General features: G+C 37.1%; 1 protein-coding gene and 1 long non-coding RNA gene across 4 annotated transcripts in view; one reads left to right on the top strand and one right to left on the bottom strand.

Annotated features, from left to right (window-relative positions):
• SHOC2 (SHOC2 leucine rich repeat scaffold protein) overlaps positions 1-14145 on the bottom strand; it is a 158835-nt gene that overhangs the window by 45685 nt on the left and 99005 nt on the right. The window lies entirely within an intron of this gene.
• On the top strand, positions 8750-13018 carry LOC141558421 (uncharacterized). The gene is made up of 3 exons (XR_012487050.1): positions 8750-8780; positions 11858-11959; positions 12901-13018. It is a non-coding gene; the product is annotated as an uncharacterized LOC141558421 (long non-coding RNA).

Here is a 14145-nt window from a genome sequence, read left to right as displayed (position 1 = left end):
AATTAATTAAATTAAATTAGCAAGCACTCATATGCAGGAGTTAAAGGCACATTAACTTTGAAAAATCAAGCTGATTTTATTTGGCAATTGATTCTATTTGTATCACTGCCAACATTTTGCAAAGCTGCTTCAGTAAAGTTTCTTCTGTCTGAGTTAAGTTCAGAAGTTCATGAGTTCAGATCATTCTTCTTCTGAGTTAAGTTGAAAGTGCAGTTTCCCTATAAATTATTTTAATTAAAAGAAAAGCCACTACCTCTATAATACTATCTGCTCATGTACAACTAGAAGAAATTTGTTATCTATTTTCTATTATTCTTGTATAATTTCCTAGATGGAACAAGATGTTGTTGGTAGCCTGCATTCTTAATTTTCAGTCAATCTCATTGTCTCCAATGGCTGTTATGATTCAGATTTTGTAAGCAATCTTATTGCTTTCCCCATTTATGATGTTGCCTTCTATTTTTTGAATATTCCTCTTTTTTACCTGTAAAAATTATTTGTCTGTCCTCATTTTAGCTCGTGAGGAGGTAATTTTTATTGGTAACTGCTACTGATAAATTGAACATGTTTGGAGCTTTATCCCTCGGTTTATCTTAATTTCAATCACAATTTGTGAATCCACCAGTACCAGGAAGAAAGGCTGGTTCATGGGGACAGCCTCTTATAATAATTCCCTTTTAGAGAACCCAGATGAAATTTTTCACAGAGAAATCTGTTTCTTTACAGAGGACTATACCAGAAGCCTGACTCCCCTATCCACACTAATTCTTTCAAGCCAAGGTAAACCCTCAGGGTTAAGGAAACTGCAACTATGCTTTTCTATATTGGTGTTATATTCTGTTTTGTGAATTATTGACAAAATGAAAAAGAAAAGGAAGGAAGGGAAAGGAAAGGAGGAAGGAAAAGGGAGGAGAAAAGGAGCGAAAATGAAATGGGGATCTTCTTCAAGAAAGGGTCCCATTTCAATCTAACAGGGAAGTCATTATTGGAGTAAGAAGTTTTCCTCTTTAAGGTGGGGACTTTTAGTCCAAGCTAGGGTTAACAATAAGGGACACCCTTATTCAGGAATGGGTTGGAAAACCCTAGAAATGGAATCTTTCCAGTCAGAAAAGAGAGCTCAAAAAGATTAAGCTAAATGACACCCCCTAGTCATCACTCAGGAACACCCTTACCTAAATTGACAAAGTAGTTAAAAAAAAGTCCCAAGTTTGGCCTGAAAAAAGACTTCTACTATTACAGGCCAATTTTTAAATACTTTTGTGTCTGCCTCCTCACTTTAATCTATGTTTGTAAATCAAGCTGAATGAGATGAGGTGAGATCTTTCAAGACAGTTGTGAAAATCGAGTAAGGCTTCATCTACTTCAGAGTTCGAGTAGGCCTGAAGGACTCTGAAGGGCATTGCCTTGCCCTCCTATGACATCTCCCTATTTCATCCAAATATGGGCAACTATGTACTTATTGGTCAAGTTCAATTTCATGGGTAGATCTCGCGTTTAGAATGTAAGACTCTCAGCCAATGAGGATGAGGGTCAGTGGTGGGAGGGGGCGTTTTGCGTTAGGGATTAAAGGTGCTGTCCTGCCCACAGGAGGCGCTTCCTCTCTTCGATAGTCTACTCGATAGTCTACTCGAAGAGTGGGACGCCCTTCTCGCGAGAATGTACAATAAACTTTGCTTTTCTCTAGAGCTCTCTCCAGCTTTTTTTATTAAATGGTGACCCCTCACCATTTCCGTACCACACAGTTTGGGGGCTCGTCCGGGATCCTTTACTCAGTGAGTAAGTGAACTCCTGGGTGCTAGTGGGATGGCGCCCTGCCTTGATTTAGGCAGCCCGCCAGCTTCCAGGGGCTTCTCCTTGCTCCCTGACGTAGAGTGGACCCGAAGTGGAGAAACTCAGAGAAAAGCAACGGAAACTCCGCGGTGAAAATCCCAACCGGTTGGTGGAGGACAGATCAGTCAAGTAATTTGTTGCGCAGCAACCCAGAGGTAAGCGTCCTGTGAAGCCCCTTGAGTCTAGTTATAGGTTCTGGAGGGGGCTGTAGACGGTAGACAGGAAGAGAGCTAGGCCTTCCTGGGTGACTGGGTTAACTGGTGACAGTTAGCGTGTTTGGGCGTTTAGGAGTCTGTTAAACTCCTTCCAAATTCAATGGGTGTGGCCTAGTCCCAGCCAGCCCTCGCGGAGAGAAATGAGAAAAATATCAGAAAATACCGGTAGATATTCCCTTGGGAGATAAATTAAGTAATTGGAACAAACTGCCAAAATATGAGGAAAAATAAAAAGCAAGAAAAAGCGGATAAGGTATTGTTGTTTTGTTGCAGACTGGTGGTGGTGCCAAAAGGATTAAATGGTACCTGAAAGGAAGGACCTGAGGGGATTTAATTCCATTAGCTCTTCCAGGGGCCTTCGGGCCGGGAGGAGAACTAGGTCTTTTGAAGCAGGGGTCGTTTCAGCTGACCAGAAATAGCTGTTAGTAGATCCCATTTGGGATCAGAAACCCTGTACACGGGGAAGTTTGTGGGATTGAGCCAGTGAAGATGGTGGCTTCCTTCCTCTTCCTCCCACGTGTCCTGACTGCAGCAGGGCCACGGGGGCTGGGGGAAAGAAACCGCTATTTGGTGAAGTTCATTGTTTTAAATATGATAGCAAAGTAGTTTTATATTATTGGGAATTTAAAGCTGTGTTTGGGATTTTTAGTTAAAACATAGGTTTTTAAAACAATGCTGGTAGCTTACTTAGGGGAGGTTGTGGTTGTATCTCCCTACTTCGATGGTATGTTTGCTAGAGGTAATTGGGTAATTTGTAACTGAGCTATGCCTTAAGTATTTGTCAGCTCTGTTGGGCATGTATTAAGTTTTATGAAATTTGGGTCAGTTATGTGCAAACATTGAAGTGTAAAGTTTAAAAATATATACATATATATTTACTTAAAGGCGGGACAGGAAAGATTGATTTGTAAAAGTAATTAATAGTTTAAATGGAGCTATGATATATTGGGTCAGGAAGCATGGTGGTGTGGGGGAAGGGTGACCACGTGGAGAGGTCCCTCCCATTAAGTATAGTGGGGTTTTTTGTTTTTAATAACTGCACCTCCTTGCTGATTTAGATATTAATTATTTCTACTGTTTAAAGGAAAAGCCTACATTTATATGGTGTTGATAACTGAATGTTTTATTTTTATTTTTCAAGTCTATAACTGTTCTAAGGAGTTGGAACTGAAGTTTTCTGAAAACAAGTTATTCAATATTTATTTACATGCGTGATAGTCTCCTTGTTTAAAGATTATTTTAATCTGATCTGATAATTTGATAGGGTTATTTGCAAAAATTTTAATCCTGCTTCCTTTTTGTCCCCTGGAGAACAGAACTATTACTGTATAAAACTGTATGACTATTGCTATTTTGGGAAATTTACTAGTCTGTTGTGTATAATATGATAATTTCTGTAAACAGGGGGGGGGAAGGGAAACTGAGATTTCAACTGGTCAGAAAATTGGGAAAAACTGATGTCTTATTTCAGTTCAGGCCTAATTGGAAACTACTTACTCTTTGCTTACCTCATCATTTTGTTTCCCTGATGAAGGACCTCGAAAATAGACATAATTTGGGTACTGAACGGAACTCTGGAAAAGGTAAAAGATTTTTTTTCTTTTTTTGCACCGGACATCCAGGCTACTTCTGGCCTGGATCGTTGTTAGAGCTCTATGCTCGGCACAATTCTTTTAAGAATTGCTGCGATTGACAAAAGGTCTCCTTTTGTCTCGCTCTCTTGTCTCTACAGATAAGGGAGAGGCTGCAAAAAGTTGAAAAAGCTCTTTACCTGTCCACTAGCTAGACACACCTGATTTTAGCAGATGCTGGGTTTGGAGAAGGCTGCGGAGACAAAAGGCCTTTACAGGGGACTCTAGCTGAAAATTTGCTAGACTATGATTGGCTAGCTTATGTTTTAACTTTGAATTATTGTCCTGACTCAGTCCTGCCTCAGTTTCCCTGCCTCTTAGTTCTGCAAACCTCCCCCCCTGCTGCCTCTTTATCAGAATACTTGATAAGACCTTATGTTTCAGAATAGCAGAATGTCTCTCCCATTACAAGTTAATGGGAATCTATTATCAAAACTTCTTGAATTCTCTTGTGTGGAATTAGACATTCTGTATGATTGTATTTGCATTGGGTGTTTTTAAAAACAAACTGATTTGTATGAATAATGTTCACTTATGAAAGATCTACTTGGATATAAACTCATTGGGACAAATTCCTTATTGTTATCAACACAAGGTTATGATAAATATTCGTTTAGAATTTATGTATGGTTCTTCTAGGATGGTAAATGGGAAAAGAAATGGGTTTATTAGAACTTCCACTGTTACCAAGGGCAGTCTACCTGCCCATTGGTCTGCTCAAACTTGTGAATTGCTGTGAATTGTATGCTTTAAATCAAGCGTTAAAATTATTGTGTGACCAAGATGGGAATATATATGCTGATTCTAAATATGCCTGGGGTGTGGTGCATGTATTTGGGAGGATTTGGGAGGAAAGAGGATATGTAAACAGTAAAGGTAAAGAACTGGTTCATCATACACTAGTCAGAGAGATACTAGAAAATATTCTGACTCCTAGGAATATAGCAGTAATACATGTAAAGAGACATCAGATGGGAAATTCTTTTGAGGCAAGGGGAAATAGATTAGCACACCAGGAGGCCAAGGGAGCCAGAGATCAGGAAATCTCTCATATAATGGCTTTGATACCTGTACTTCCCCCTAGTCTACCCTCTCCTAGTTTTACTCAGGAGGAAAAAGAGAAAGCCTCAACTCTCGGAGCAGTTGAGTGAGAACTCGGAAGGACGATGGCTCTTACCTGACGGGCAGAGAGGTACTGACCAAAGCAAGTATGAGGCAAGTCCTTCAGCAACTGCACCAGGGCAGTCATTGGGATGTCCAAAACCTGTGTGATGCTATACTGACAAGGTATGTTTCCCCCGGCCTATATACTATGGCTCGACAACTGGTGGACGGTTGTCTTGTTTGTCGAAGGACTAACAGGGCTGCCCAACGCCAGCTTCCAAAAGGGGGACGACCTCCTGGAATCAGACCATTCCAAAGCATCCAGGTGGACTTTACTGAGCTGCCACCAGTGGGTCGAGTTCTTGCTGGTCATAGTGGACCATCTGACCTCATGGGTGGAGGCATTCCCGTCAGGCCGAGCAACTGCCTCGACAGTAAGTAAGGTCTTATTAGAACAAATTATTCCTAGATATGGAATGGTGGAGAGGATAGACTCGGATCAGGGAACACATTTTTCTGCCCAGGTATTGCAGAATCTGATTAGGGCCTTAGAAATCACTTGGGATCTCCATACCCCTTGTCATCCTCCCTCTTCTGGGAAAGTAGAAAGGATGAACCAAGAAATAAAATGGCAGCTGACTAAGTTATCTTTAGAGACCCAACTACCTTGGACGAAATGCCTTCCTCTCGCTCTGGTTAGAATCAGGACCAAGCCACGTAGAGATATTGGGCTTTCACCTTATGAATTATTGTATGGTCATCCTTTCCAGGCTTATCCTAAGGGAGACTGGGACCCTATTTTAGAAACTAAGGATTTGTTTGTTAAGAGATATGTGAAATCATTGCTGGAACATTTGCAAGGACTTCAACAAAAAGGGCTAATAGCTCAGACTTCTAGGTTTCCCTGTTCATAGAATTCAGGTTGGTGATTGGATGCTGATCCGTTCCTCGAAGTACGAGAAGCTGACTCCGTGTTGGGACGGACCCTACCAAGTGATACTGACTTCAGATACTGCGATTCGCACCCAGGAACGAGGCTGGACACACCACACCAGGACAAAAGGACCTGTGGCACCACCTTTATCAGAGTGGACAGTTGAAGACAGGGGAGACCTCCAATTACATAAGAGGAGGGGACCTCCACTGAATGGGAACACTGATTCTGAATCCAGTGCATTGTAACTGTATGACTTCTCTTTTCTTACTTTGGGTCTCTTTGCCTGTTTGTGATTTGATATATTTTCCTTTGGGAAGTTCACCTTAACTTCACGGTGTTATAATAGTTGAACATTATGAGGCTCTCCCTAAACTTTGGGTTTATCTATTTCCTTATGACCTTCTAGAGATGAGAACCAATTTCTCCTGCTCATGCAGAATATAGGGAGGACATTTAACTTATCAAATTGTTGGATCTGTGGTGGATCCCAACAATTGAACCAATGGCCATGGGTACCTGTCCCCCTAAGCCCAGCCTGGATCCTTAGCAACAGATCCCAAATTCATAATGGGACCGGTTTCTGGAATTTAGAAGAGAAACATCAGTGGTCATTGACCAAAGATAGGAAATGGAAATACTGCTTAAATCAGACAGGACGAGGTTTGAAGCTGGGAAATAGTGTTTGTGAGTGGACCTATTCGAGAACAGACCTGAGGCCAAAGACAATTGACTGTACAAAAATGTCTAAATATTGGCGGAATACGGGGAGGAATCCTCAATTGAAGTGTGGGAAGGACTAGAAAGACTGTACCTTGGATGTTCTCCCAGAAATAGGAGAGCAGGGATATTGCTATCAACAAGTCACTACTGCTGAGTGTAGTGAAGTAGAATGGGATGTATTGAGATGTATAAAAGAGAATAAGAGGAAAGGGAACATATACATTGGGTACAGTTACCAATGGGGTTGGTATAATGTCACCCCAGGGACACCCGGGCAACATGGGACTCTGTTTTCCACATTTTGGAGTACCTCTAATCTAACAGGCCAGTGGCCAGTTGCCAATTGTAGTTGGAGAAAAGAGCAAGGTTTATGAAAATGCCAGTATGACCCCTTTGTGGGGAGAAGCCCCCTAGGGACGAGAGACCAACAATATTACCCTTTTACAAGGAATAGCTCAGACATATTTCCAAGGGAACAACCTGCTCTAAAGGGTCATTATTGGATCTGTGGTTTAACTGCCTATACTCATCTGCCTCTTAATTGGACAGGGAATTGTTATATTGGACTAATAAGGCCAAAAGTTTTCTTTCTTCCCGAACAGGCAAACCAATATTTAGGGATTCAGTTGTATGATAATTTGGGAAGGGAGAAACGGAGTTTAGATACCTCCATCACTTGGACTGGAGATGCAAATGGTTGGGGTGAGGCCTGGCCTCCAGAAAGAATAGTCAAAGAGTATGGGCCAGCGACCTGGGCTCAAGATGGAAGTTGGGGATATAGAACTCCAATATACATGTTGAACAGGATAATTAGGCTTCAGGCAGTTGTAGAGATTATCACCAATCAGACAGATGAGGCACTAGATCTTTTGGCTGATGAAGCTACTCAAACCAGAGAGGCTATTTTACAACATAGACTTGTGCTGGATTATTTGTTGGCTGAGGAAGGGAGAGTTTGTGCTAAACTAAATTTATCCACATGTTGTATAAAGATTGATGACAATGGTAGTCTAGTGAAGGAAATCACTAAGAACATTAGGAAACTTGCTCCTGTTCCTGTACAGACTTGGACCTCACTGTTCAATACTTCTAGATGGTCCTGGTTTGGGGAAAGCTGGTGGAAGCAGCTCCTTTGGTTTGGCCTTATAGCCCTTAGTGGTGTTATATTATTCCCTATCTACATCCCTTGTTTGATCAGATTAATAACCAGAATTGTCCAAAACTCATCATCTGGAATGATCAGGTTGGAAGAGAAAGCTGAAGGGTCTGTTAAATAGATGCTGTTAAAAGGGTAAGGGTGGAGCCGGTGGCCCAAGGCCAACAGGAATCAGAAGGAAGTGAGGAATTAATAGGGAATGTGAAAATATGTTACAAAAAAATTTGAAGAGATCTCAGTGTACAAAATAAGAGGAGGGACTGAATGAGATGAGGTGAGATCTTTCAAGACAGTTGTGAAAATCGAGTAAGGCTTCATCTACTTCAGAGTTCGAGTAGGCCTGAAGGACTCTGAAGGGCATTGCCTTGCCCTCCTATGACATCTCCCTATTTCATCCAAATATGGGCAACTATGTACTTATTGGTCAAGTTCAATTTCATGGGTAGATCTCGCGTTTAGAATGTAAGACTCTCAGCCAATGAGGATGAGGGTCAGTGGTGGGAGGGGGCGTTTTGCGTTAGGGATTAAAGGTGCTGTCCTGCCCACAGGAGGCGCTTCCTCTCTTCGATAGTCTACTCGATAGTCTACTCGAAGAGTGGGACGCCCTTCTCGCGAGAATGTACAATAAACTTTGCTTTTCTCTAGAGCTCTCTCCAGCTTTTTTTATTAAATGGTGACCCCTCACCATTTCCGTACCACACAAAGCTAACTTTTTCCTGGGGCCTTAACAGTTAAAGAAGAAAGAGTGAAAATGTTTTCTTGAGAAAGTCACTCCTTACTTTCCCACTCAGGCCAAGATAAAAGACACAGATAAGAAGAAATCTTTATTCCCCAGCCAGCAGAAATTTATACCATTGTAAAATATTGAGATCCTAAATTTGTGACTGAAATTTAAATTCTCACTGTGAACTTTCAAATTATGGTTTGACTGTTTTTATAAATGATGAAATGTTTTAGTAAGTTTTGAGGTATTTGAATTGTTTGAAGAAAAAAGGAGACTAGAACTATGAATGTCACAAGAAACAATATTGATAACTTTTATCAATCTATGCCCAGAAAGTAACAATTTTATTGTTTCTTTGAAAGAGGAAGACAATTTCACTAAGTGGAGAAAGGGGAACTGAAACTAATTTGAAAGAGAAATTCCAAAATTCCAGTGAAATTCCAAAGTGAAATAAAACAAACAGGTTTGTACTTTGCAGTTTAAATTTATCTGGTGCTTAAGAACTGCCTATTACTTATCTTTTTCCATGTTCACTAAATGAGAAAGGTTTATGTAAATCAGAGAGCAATTTAAGAGTAAGTAAAATATAATTGAGAAAAGTGTTTTTGGTGTTATCATTTTTCTTCTGTGAATGATAGAATTGTTTAGGTAAATTAAAAACAAGAATACCCAAAGAAATTAGATAAGACCATGTGTTTGTAAGCTCTGAAGAACCCCAAAGGCAAGAAAGTATTACAGTCAACTGAGGTTGTGTTTAAAAAAATAATTGAGCCAAATAACAAAGAAGAAACTAGGAAATGAAGACCTGAAGAATTGAGAAAGTGAAAGAGGTTTTGGATCAGAATATGAAAGGAGAACAAGGAAGATCCATAAAGACATATGAAAAAAAGGAAGAGAAAAAATTCAAGTAAGTAGGGTTTGAATGTAAATGGGGTTTGGAGTTTTTCCAAAGAGAAGTCTAAAGGAATTTTTTTTTCCCTGAGGCAATTGGGGTTAAGTGACTTGCCCAGAGTCACACAGCTAGGAAGTATTAAGTGTCTGAGACCACATTTGAATACAGGTCCTCCCAGCTTCAGGGTTGCTGTTCTATCCACTGAACCACCTAGCTGCCCCTCAGAAGGAAGATTTTGATTTCTTAGAAACAAGAGCATATAGGTGTGGATATTCCTTATGATATGGATACTATACCTTATAAATGAAATTATTTGTAAATAATATTTCAAAAATCTTTCCCTGAAGAACCATTAGAATACTATATTTTAGTTAAGTGACAAATATAAAATCCTCATGAATCCTAAAAATAGGGAAACTGGAAGTGTGAGGCCATCCTGTAAAGTCCATCGGATTTATTTTTTTTTTTAAGCTACAGAGAAAAAAACAGATGTCTTTCAGAAAGGTGAGGCCACCTCTTTAAATAGTTGAGTAGGGTTAGATTGAGAAAATAAAAATAACTGATTTGGCTCACTGGGTAATTTTTAAAAGGAAATAAAAAGAAAATTATGGAGAGCTGGGAATTTCACCATGATCTTTGAAATTGAACTACCTGATAACAATAGGCTGCAAATTTTGAAGTACTGCTAACTAATGGTCCTTGAGAAACAACTTTTTGTTTTGAGATTTTAAATATTACCATCACTGATTTAAAAAAAAAAAAAAGAGAGAGAGAGATTTGATTTGGACAGGAAGTTTGTTCTGAAACTAAATAAGATAACCTAATACAAAGTATATTTACTATTTGGCATTAATATAATTATGACTTTGAAAAACCCAATCAAAATCTGGTCTCAGAAGTTTTTTAGCTATGTGTTCTTAAGCAAGTTACCTTGCCTCAGTTTTGAAATCTGTAATCTCCCAGATTATGAGAATAAAAATCATTGTGAAATGCCTAACATACAGTAATCACTATATAAGTGTCAATTATTATTATTACTATTATTTTTCTTTAACAAATGTAATTACTCCAGGTTTTAAATGTGATTTGAATAAAATGCTAAAAATGAAATAACTTTCTATATAGAATATGTGGTCAAACATGTGACTTAGTTAATGTCATTTGAATGGTGATAAATTTTGTTTTGTGATATTGTATATGTCACTATTGTGTTTCTAAATTTTCTTGTATTGAATTTCGAGAGACCACTGAGTAAGAAATATTGTTAAGATGTTAATGCAGCAGGATCATTAGAAAATTTATTTCTTTTGAATCTGGATTCTGGGAAATTATTAAGTTATTAGAAATTATTGTTTAAATTTAAATTTAAAATCTACCAAGTATTTTAATTATGTTTTAAAAGGAAAAAATGATTAATTATTTTGGGGGAAAATATAACCTTATTATATCCTTATTTGTAAACTTGCCAGGTTTCTTGGAACCATCTACTTAGGGTCACAAAATGTTATCAGTCCTGTGAAAGAACTGCTAAATGTTATGAAATTTTAAAATAATGAATTAGTATACCCTCTTCCATTACAAATATGTCTTTGTCAAAACAGGAAGAATTTACAAGTTTATTTATAGTAGATTAAGTAATTTAGTGATTTTAATTATGAAAATGATGAAGTTATGCATCACTTAGTATATAATGAAGTCATATCTTAGACCAATTTAATTTTAAGACTCCAGTCTTACTTTTTTTTTCACTTAGGGATTTATATACAATGCCTTAAGAGATGCATATATCTGCTAGTCTAAAAGCATATGCAACATTTTTGTCTGTTTTGGAGTGACAATGTGGAATTCCAGAATGTAATTATTTTCTTAATCCCTACTCACTAATTTTTCACCATGATGCTTTAAACTGGATTAGAGGAAGAAAAGAATACTGAGTAAATCTTTTTTGTGTAAAGAAAGTCTGGTGATTTTTTTTTTTTTTTTTTACTGCTAACTGATATTGCAACAACATGAGAGAATCATATAGTTATCTCTTCCACATAGCAGGAGTTAGAGATGGGATATATCTGTAATCCAGAAAATTGATGAAAAAAAAAATTTAGGCTTTCCTTTGTAGTAGAAAAGAAGTCTGAATTTTTTTACTTTTACTGAGCTACTAAACTTCTAAAGATCTCTCTGTATTTCTAGCCTTTGTAATTTACTTAATAACTTTCACATTTTTCTATCAAACTTTAATTTTTTATTTTAGCCTTAAAAAAGAAATTGTGTATATTTATGGCATTAAAAGAAAATATAATGATATTACTCACTATTGTACCTATATTTTGTGATGCACTTCTGAGTTTCTAAGCTTTTTTTGTGTGATCTGCTGACCTTTCTGTGTCATCTGTGTCTTCTGCAAAACTACCCCAAAATTCCCATTTACAGTAATGTCTTATGCCAAACAATAATATATCAAAACTATGATGGGGAAAGTCATGATGTGGAAAGAACAGTTGTAACAACTGTATCTAGCTCTAAGCTATAACTGGTGAAATTTGTTTACTTGAAGTAAAATCTCTTAAGGCTGCAATATGATTTTGTTTTGAGTTCTAAATTTGGGTAGAAGTGTCTGAAATATCATTAAGTTAGTAATCCACCATTTGTAGGAAGTGCCATAAGCTGTTCAAAGAGAGTGTAATCTAAAAATGGATACAGGTAGACACCTGTATATCGAAAAAGTTGAAGAGATGATCTTGGAATAGCCAAAGGTATGTACCCCTTGACTCAGCTTACCTATTGTGCTATTTCTCGTTTAAATAGAACTATTTCCCACATGATTAATCCTGAACCTGTGATTATACCCTATGACTAACATGGAACTTTGCTATACGTCTGGATGTTCAAAATAACATCTACATCTTTACCTTAAATCAAATACAAATAAAGTTGTTTTATTTTATTATACCTATGTCAAATCATTCTGTACCTTAGGCTCAGGCCTGGAGGATCGTCTTGATGCTATTACAACTATGTCCCTACTTCCTCTTTTCATAGCATATCTCTATGTGAAGATCTAATTTTTGAAATGATGAATTTTGTTGCAATACTCCAATATTTCTAAGTTACTACAATAGAGCACAGGAATGAAAGCTCTTACTGTGTTGACTCTAAATTGGTAGTCAAATCTATAGTCTAAGTAACTGGGTTCTTGGGTTTGCCATCCCCTCATTAGTATTTAAATGGAGCCCATATTCTCCTAAATGGGGAAATAAAGCAAATAATTTTTAACAAGACAAAGATGTAAAAGTTTTTTTTATTAAAAATTAAAATATATATATATATATATATATATATATATAATCATTTTAAGAGAAAGAAGATCTATTTTACAATTTAGATCATTTTATATATATATATATATATATAAAGATTCTTCCTTCAGGCTGTTGGCAATTTCTATATCAGATATAGAGTCTAAATAAAGATAGAAAATAACTGAAATTCTTTGTAATTTCAAGTGAATTATGAATTCCTAATTCGATGTAATTAATAGCTTTTTTGTTAAAAAGATGAGAACCATCAGGCTTATTAAGTTGATTTCCACCATATGAACAAGTTAATGGAAAAGCAAATTTAGGAGGCTATATATACTAAATTGTATTAAGTTTTATTACTGGCAAATTTTAGAATTACTTAAAAATCTCTGCAGATAAATTGGAACCAGAGAAGCGGACCTCCAAGGAAAAATGCCCTTCAGATAAACCCTATTCCAGGATGCTCAAGAAGATATTTCTAGGGACCAGACAACGATATGGGACATCAGGGACTAAAAATGAAACAAGCTAATAAAATGAACAATAGTAGTGGGTTATTAGGATATTATTTAATACTAATTAATGATACTGTGTTATTTTGCTTTTTTGTTCATGATGTATCTATTTGCTGAGTTTGAGTTACCTTGGTAATATGTAAATCTTGCCTGTCAAATTAGTCTCTGGTAAGCCCTCTAAATAATTTTTCTCACTTGAAAAGAAGCCCATCTCCTCCCTCCAAATTGAGGCAGATTCTTTACCTCAAACGTTTTAAATTTTTTTTTAATTTTAAAAATTACATAACTCTGGGATGTCCTCACAAAGAGGACCCTATGCTACAATTAGCAAATCTTGTTCTTACATTAACCAACCTGAAAAAATGGTGACAAGATTACTTAAGATTGAATGAGCTATACTAGAAAACCCAACTATCTCTCCCAGATAACCCCTAGTAAAATCCTTCTGGGTTCATCTTGTTAGCGGGTAATATGTCTATTTAGCCACCATTGGTAACTGGGGCTTTATTGGCTTGGCTTGTTCTTCTTTTTGGCTTTGTCTTAGATACTGTGTTAAAAAGCCCCAGAAAAACTAATGGTAATATACACCATTGATAGTGACTATATTACAAATCTTATAGAATTAATTTATAGACAGGTGACCCATGTAATTCCATGATAAAAGAAAAAGATGAGAAAATCAACTTGACTATATTTTATAATTGATTCTATTCTGTATCACTGCCAACATTTTGCATGGCTGCCTAAGTCAAGTTTCTTTGTCTCTAAATTAAGTTCAAAGGATTATAAATTGAAAAGGTCACTTTTCCTCTCTATGTTTGAAAGTTCAGTTTTCCTATAAATCACTAGCTGCCCTTGTACAGTTAGAAGAAATATATTATCTATACATCAATAATTATTCTTACAGGTGAACTAAAACAATTTCTTTCTTAGAAGGATTTTTGCTAGCCTTCATTCCCAATTTCCAGCCAATCACATTGTCCCCAATGCCTATGATGCTTCTGAAGCATGAATCTTATTGTTTTCCCCATCTATGATGCTACTTTCTAGTTTTTGAATGCTTCTCCTTTTGTCTGTAAAAATGCCATTATGTGGGGCTTGCTGAGGAGCTAAAGACCCCTTTTA

This window comes from Sminthopsis crassicaudata, chromosome 2, assembly GCF_048593235.1.
Source record: "Sminthopsis crassicaudata isolate SCR6 chromosome 2, ASM4859323v1, whole genome shotgun sequence".
Lineage (NCBI taxonomy): Eukaryota > Metazoa > Chordata > Mammalia > Dasyuromorphia > Dasyuridae > Sminthopsis > Sminthopsis crassicaudata.
The sequence above is the reverse complement of the archived record's forward strand: the minus strand, read 5'-3'. Positions and strand labels throughout refer to the sequence as shown.